Genomic DNA, 7,690 nt, shown 5'->3' on the forward strand with positions numbered 1-7,690 from the left:
TGTGGTCCTGGGGAGACGCTATTGGGCTGAGGGACTGAGGAGCCACACGAAGCTCCGCCCCTAAGCACTCAATGAGACCCTAGTGCGCCTGCGCAAATAGACAGGCCTGAGGAGGTGGGGCACGTGGCTGTTTTCCACCACGCTGGGCCTGCTGCCTGACCTCGAAGACTGTGCCAAGGCCAGTCTGGTCTGGGAGGGAGTCAGGCGCCCCTGGGCCAAGCCCATCGTGCCCCTCTGGTCTCCCACACTTGGCCTGAGTCTGCTGGGTCCCGGCCCTTGGGAGCTGAGGCCGGGGGATACTGGGGTGGGGGCATTGGGGGGCAGCATTGACTCGGGAGGCGTGTCTCTGTCCCCAAGTGCTTCCTTCACCCATAAGTCGTGGGGTGAGAGCATGCAGTGTTGTGTCCTGTGGGGATCAGGGCTGCTCACCTGGTGTGCTCAGGCTTGTCAACGCCCTGCTCCCTGGGCTGGGTCAGGATGGCAGGGATCCGAGGTGGGCACAGACCAGGGAAGGGATCCTGGCCGTGGCTCCCGCCTCCCAGCTTAAGGCTGATGCACTCCCCATATCTGAAGTCTTCCACGTAGCAGCTTTGACCCACGTCTGTGTCACGACGAAGCCCAGACAGCTGAGTAGACCCGAGAAAGGATTCCCCCTCACCGTGACTGACATAGGTGGAGGGGTGAGGGCGGGGCCCGCTGGGACATTACGACTGTGCTACAAAGCCACTTGCAAACATAGCAGTAAAGACATGTCATTTTCCAAAGTGGCTCCTGCTTCTACCACAGCTTCTCTCAGCAAGTATTTGTTTGAGGGCCTTGGCGTCCGGCACTGTCTTGGAACAGGAGTAGAGCAGGAATGAGGCCACAGGAAAGCCTCTTCCCTATGGAGCTGACATACATGGGGGAGAGATCGATAAAAGTACACTAAAGAAGAACAAATCAAGCAGGAAAGGGTGAGTGTCTAGTCTTGGAAGCTAAAGTTTTCACAAGGTTATCCAAAGAATACTTCACTGAAAAGGCGACCTTTCAAGGTCTGAAGGAGGTGAGGGCACGGGCCAGGGGGAAACCTGGGGAAGAGGTGAGTGAGGAGGCTCCAGCAACACTCGGGGAAGGTGGTGGTTACCTGGACTAGGGTGGTAGCAGTGGAGGTGATGGGCAGTCTTCAGATTAGGGATCTGTTTTGAAGGGAGAGTCCACGGAGTTGTGGACAAACAGGATACAGGACTGAGAGAGGGGTCATGGATGACACTGAGAGATTTGACCTGAGCCACGGGCAGGACGGAGTTGCCAGGTGCTGTGATGGGGAGGCAGGGAGAAGGTTTGGAGGGGACGATGGGGAGTCTGCTTTGGACAGGTTGTGCAGGATGGAGGGGCCATCCAAGTGGAGATGTCTGTTGGCAGTTGGATATGGGAGTCTGGAATTCCGGAAAGAGGTCTGAACTGGAGATAGCCCTGGGAAAGTTCTTAGCATATATGTTGCAGTTAGTTGCCAACTAACAAACCCCATAGGGATTTCAAGGCTGTGACCTTTCAGAGGCAGATTGGCAGACTTGTCTTCGAGATGCCTCTGAGTAAGTTTGATCTGCCAACCTTTCAGCTAATAGTTGAGTGCTTAACAATTTGCATCACCCAGGGACTCCTCTCTGCACATATAGGTGATATTTAATGCCATGAGCTTGGATGAGCTTATTCTGGGAAGCAGGGAATGGGTGTAGATGGAGAAGCAGTCCACTGACTGACTCCTGGGGTCCTCAGTCAGAGATCAAACACAAGAGGAGGAGTGGGCAGAGGAGTCTGAGGAGGAGTGGCCAGTGGGGAGGGAGGGAAACTGAGAGTGGGATGTGGCATCCTGGAACATGAGTGAGATCCCCACGTGTCAGGAGGAGGGAGTGAGCAGCTGTTTCAGATGCTGTGAGGGGTCAAGTTAGATAAGGAGTGAGAATACATGCTGGGTTTGGCAGCGAGATGATGGTGGCCTAGACAAGAGCAGTTGGGATAGAGGCCAGTGTAGCGGGATGGGATTGGCAAAAACCTGATAGGGTTGGGATTAAGAGAGAAGAGTAGGAGAGGAATTGGAGAAAGTGAGCATAGACAAAGGGGAGAGGAAATGGGGCTGTATGGGGCAGGGAAAAGGATAGACAAAAAAATGAGCAAAATGAAAAAGGAAGACAGAAGAAGAACTGATGCATTCAAATTGTGGTGTTGGTGAAGAGTATTGACCATACTGTTGTCTTAGTTATCTAGTGATGCTATAACAGAAATACCACACGTGGATAGTTTTAACAAAGAGAAATTTATTTCCTCACAGGAAAGTAGGCTAAAAGTTCAAATTCAGAGCGTCAGCTCTGGGGGAGGGCTTTCTCTCTCTTTCGACCTTCTCATCAATCTTTGCCCAGACTAGGAGCTTTTCTGTGCAGGGACCCCGGGTCCAAAGTATGCACTCTGCTCCTGGCACTGCCTTCTTGGTAATATGAGGTCCCCAGATCTCTGCTTGCTTCCCTTTCCTTTTATCTCTTCTAAGATAAAAGATGGTGCAAGCCACACCCCAGGGAAACTCCCTTTACACTGGATCAGGGATGTGACCTCAGTAAGGCAGAACTTCCAGCAGTGCATCTGGTTGTTCACTGTGCTTGGAAGGAGAAATGGCCAGATGTGTGATTATATACTGATTCATGGGCTGTGGCTAAAGGTTTGGCTGGATGGTCAGGGACTTGGAAGGAACATGATTGTAAAATTGGAGACAAGGACTTATGGGGAAGAGGTATGTGGACAGACCTCTCTGAATGGGCCAAAGAAGTGAAGATATTTGTGTCTCATTGAATGCTCACCAAAGGGTGACCTCAGCAGAGGATGATTTTAACAATCAAGTGGATAGGATGATGCCTTCTGTGGAAACCAGTCATCCTCTTTCCCCAGCTACTCCCATCATTGCTCAATAGGCTCATGAACAAAGTGGCCATGGTGGCAGGGATGGAGGTTATGCATGGGCCCAGCAACATAAACTTCCACTCACCAAGGATGACTTGGCTACAGCCACTGCTGAGTGCCCAATATGCCAGCAGCAGAGACCAACACTGAGTCCCCGATATGGCATCATCCCTTGAGGTGATCAGCCAGCAACCCGGTGGCAAGTTGATTACATTGAACCGCTTTCATCGTGGAAAGGGCAGCGTTTTGTCCTTCCTGGAATAGACACTCTGGATATGGAGTTGCAATGCTTCTGCCAAAACTACCATCTGTGTACTTACAGAATGCCTTATCCACCATCATGGTATCCCACACAGCATTGCCTCAGATGAAGGGACTCATCTCACAGCAAATGAAGTGTGGCAGTGGGCCCATGCTTATTGAATTCACTGGTCTTACCATGTTCCCCATCATCCTGAAGCAGCTGGCTTGATAGAACGATGGATGGAATGGCCTTCTAAAGACGCAATAACAGCGCCAGCCAGGTGGCAATACCTTGCAGGCTTGGGGCAATGTTCTCCGGGAGGCTGTATATGCTCTAAACCAGCGTCCAATATGTGGCGCTGTTTCTCTCATAGCTAGGATTCACGGGTTCAGGAATCAAGGGGTGGAAATGAGAGTGGCACCAGTTGCTATTACCCCTACTGACCCACTCGCAAGATTTTTGCTTCCTGTCCCCGTGACCTTATGCTCTGCAGGTCTAGAGATCTTGGTTCCTAAGGGAGGAATGGTCCCACCTGGAAACACATCACTGATTCCATTGAACTGGAAACTAAGAATGCCACCTGGCCACTTCGGGCTCCTTATGCCTCTGGATCAACAGGCAAAGAAGGGAAGTTACCATACTGGCTGGTATGATTGATCCTGACCACCAAGAGGAAATCGGATTGATATTAGATAATGGAGGTAAAGAAAAGTATGTCTGGAACGCAGGAGCTCCCTTACGGCGTCTCTGAGTACTACCATGTCCTGTGATTTAGGTCAATGGAAAACTACAGCAACCCAATTCAGATATGACTACTAATGACCCAGACCCTTCAGGAATGAAGGTTTGGGTTACCCCACCAGGCAAAGAACCATGACCAGCTGAGGTGCTTGCTGAGGGCAAAGGGAATACAGAATGGGTGGTGGAAGAAGGTAGTTCTAAATACCAGTGACGGCCACGTGACCAGTAGCAGACATGGGGACTGTAATTATTACGAGTATTTCTGCTTTGTATGTATGCATCAAATATTCTCTTTTCCTTCACTTATAAAATATAAGATGTAAATGGGACTAGTGTGTTTTCGATTGTACTCATGTTAGTTGTATCATGTTGGGTGCAAGTATGACTTTGTAATTGTCTTTATTCAGAGATTAAATGTAGTTTGGCGAGATGTGTACAGGTGCCCAGTTGAAAAGGGGTGGACTGTGATGGTTAAGATTGTATGTCAACTTGGCTAGGCCATGATTCTTAGTGTTTCAGCAGTTGTATAATGTTGTGATCACTTCCCTGTTGAAATTTGATATGTGATCGCCCCCTTGCTGGAATCTGCTGAGTGGTACCGGTGGGCAGGGCCTGTGGTGCCTCACCGCCCCCTCAGCCTTCATCTCTCTGCCCTCCACTGGCTACTTCCTTTCTGCTTGCCTTGCCAAAGTTTTTGGCTTGTTCTGGATCCAGCAGCTGCCTATTGTCATCTCACCTCTGGTTCTTGGGACTTGAGCTAGCAGCTTACCTGTTAATCTTGGGATTCATCAATTTTCACAGTCTGTGAGCAAGAGTCTTGCTCCCCGACCTGATGATCGTGGGTTCACCACCCCCTGCAGCTACGTGAATCAGGAGAAACCTTGCAGTCTTGCCTGCTGATCTTGGAATTTGTCGACCTTCACAGACTGTGAGCAGGAGCCGTGCTCTCCAACCTGCTAACCTTGGGTTCGCCAGCTTCTGCAGCTGTGTGAGTTGGGAGAGGCCTCTACCATCATCCATGGACTTGGGAAATTCCAGCCTCTATAATCATGTGAGCTATTTCCTTGATATAAATCTCTCTCTATAGATATTTATATGCTTCACTGGTTTTGCTTCTCTAGAGAACCCAGCTTAAGACAACTGTGGACTGCCAGAAAAAGGAACAAATCAATCTCAGAAAAAATACAACCAGAATGTTCCTTAGAAGCAAGGATGATGAAACCTGGGCTCTCTTACTTTGGACATGCCATCAGGAAAGACCAATCTCGAGAAAAGGACGTCATGCTTGGTAAAGTAGAGGGTCAGTGAAAACGAGGGAAACCCTAAAGAGATGTATTGACACAATAGCATCAACAATGGGCTCAAACATATCAACAAAGACCATGGAGATGGCACAGGACAGAGCAATGTTTTGTTCCGTTATACATACGGTCGCCATGAGTTGGAGCCAACTTGATGGCAAGTAACGAGAACAACAATAAGGCAGAGGAAATGATCTCAAGAGGTGGTCTGCAGACTTGTGGGGAGATTGGCCACTGTAAAAATGGCATAGTGGGTACATCTGACCTCCTCTAATTTCACAAGGGGAAGTAGAATCAAGATTGACAGCCCAAGACTGATTCCTATGAGACAGAGGACAGACGTGCCTCCTCTCTCCACTCTCTCTACCAATTCTGACACCAGCTGTACCTCCCACGGCACTCTCTACTTCTCCGCTGGGTTCGATAATTCATTGCAATGGCCATACAGAACTCACAGACCGTGCTCACAGTTACAGAGTTTATTAGGGAAGTAACAGGTTACAATTCAGAATCAGGAAGGACTCAGGATACAGTTCTTCAATCAGGACACCCTCTTCTCAGCTGTACTCACAGGCAGGCCTCTCTCTGGCCCTTGACTCCTTGTCCCCTTGGCCCCTCAGCCAGGCTTCTGTTCTGCTTAGACAAGTGTTACAAAGCTCTTTGGCTCTACCAACAAGTGCCCGGAGGCACCCCACTCAGCCAGCAAGCCTCCTGCCTGAAGGTGCTCAGTTTTCTTGCTCCGTGAGCCAGGAAGCCCGCTGTGCCTTCTCCTGCCAGTCTCCTGGTTTTGCTGCCTCTGCTGCTGCCATTTCTCTACCACTGCTTCTCACAGTTTCTGGTGTTACTGCTCTCTCTCTCTCCATTTCCTGGGTCTAGAGGGTTCTCAGTGCAGGGATCCCAGGTCCAAAGGACATGCTCCACTCCTAGATTTTTTTTCTTGGTGGTAGTGGGTCCTCTCTCTGCTCTTGGATTGGCTCTCTTTTAAGCCTAACAGGATGGCAAAACTGACCAATTCCCTTGTTAGGTTCCATACACCTTATTTGCATGGTCCCACCCCTGTGTTTAAGTTTCTCCATCTGTAAATTGTTAGGGGGAGGGGGAAGGTGGCAAGCTGGGGGAAATTTGATTATATCAGAAAGTCTGAAACCTTTGTGATTCTAAGAACAGCAAGTATTTCTAGGAACTGTATGCAATGAGCTGCCCCCTCGGGTTAACCCAGAAACACACCTCCCTTGAGATCTTTAACTAGGATGGGCTCTAAAAGCTCCCAAGTGTCTGTGGAGGCACCACTAAGAGATTAATTACAGCTTTCCACTTCCAAGGCCTTGACAGCATTACCCAAAACTGGCTGCACCAGCACCAAGAGCTATTCCTCCCCTTAAAAAACAAAAACTAATCCAGTTGCCACTGAGTCAGTTTCAACTCATGGTGACCCCATGTGTGCAGAATAGAATTGCATTCCATAAGGTTTTCAAGCCTGTGACCTTTTGGAAGCAGATTGCCAGGCTTTTCTTTTAAGGCGCTTCTGGGTGGTTTTGAACTGCCAACCTTCAGTTAATAGTGCAGTGCTTAAGCAATTGTACCACTCAGAGAGTCAAGGGTTATTTCCACATCTCCAATAATTTCTCCAAGCCCTCCCAATAAAACAAAAATTAAAACAAAAGCAAACAAACAAAAAGAAGAAGCAAGAAAGTAAGGAACCATATGAGCTCAAAGGAGAGGGGTTTCTCCAAATTTGGAGGTTACTGAAGTTTGTCTTCATGGCTGGCCCCTAGCTCCCTACCAGGACCTCCAGAGAACTCTTTACTCCAGCTGCTTTCCTCTTTCCTTCCAACTATCTGCAATACCCATATCCTGCCCCATTTCTTCATAGTCCTACTATCAAGTATAGGACCAGATAACCTGATAAATAAATCCACAATAACTTAATAATTGGCAAGATTCATCTATGTTTACATGCGTATATTTTCACAGGAGCCCATGGTTTAATCAACCAATCATATAAGAAGTCTTTACTGATTGACAATCTATGTTAGATTCACTGAGAAGTATGACAGAAGGAGAAATCAAGATCTCACAGGTACTCACAGCTGGGGGACAAGATGGAGACAGTGAACTAAAATTCTGTGATACAAATTTAAAAAGAAAATTCAAATCCAAACATCCTCATTAAGGCTCCTGGAATCAAAGGAGATATCAATATCAAGTCCTATAATAAGGGTTATTATTCTGTTTACTCCCAACTTCCTCCTGAAATATTCCCTCCCTTTCTTGTGCTGACAGATAGCTGCCTCCCTCCCTGGAGGTCATTGCTTCCCCTGTAGGCCTCACCAGGGTTGGTGGCTGATCATTCTCCCTTGCCATGTCCAGCCCCCCAAATCTCAGGGCCAGAAGGTGACACAGGCCACTCTTCTACCTCCTGTACTGGTTATTGCCTCTCCCCACCCCGCACTGCCGATCTTGCCCTACTCTTTGC

The sequence above is a fragment of the Trichechus manatus genome, unplaced genomic scaffold (genome assembly GCF_000243295.1).
Source record: "Trichechus manatus latirostris isolate Lorelei unplaced genomic scaffold, TriManLat1.0 scaffold00309, whole genome shotgun sequence".
NCBI classification, from domain to species: Eukaryota; Metazoa; Chordata; class Mammalia; order Sirenia; family Trichechidae; genus Trichechus; species Trichechus manatus.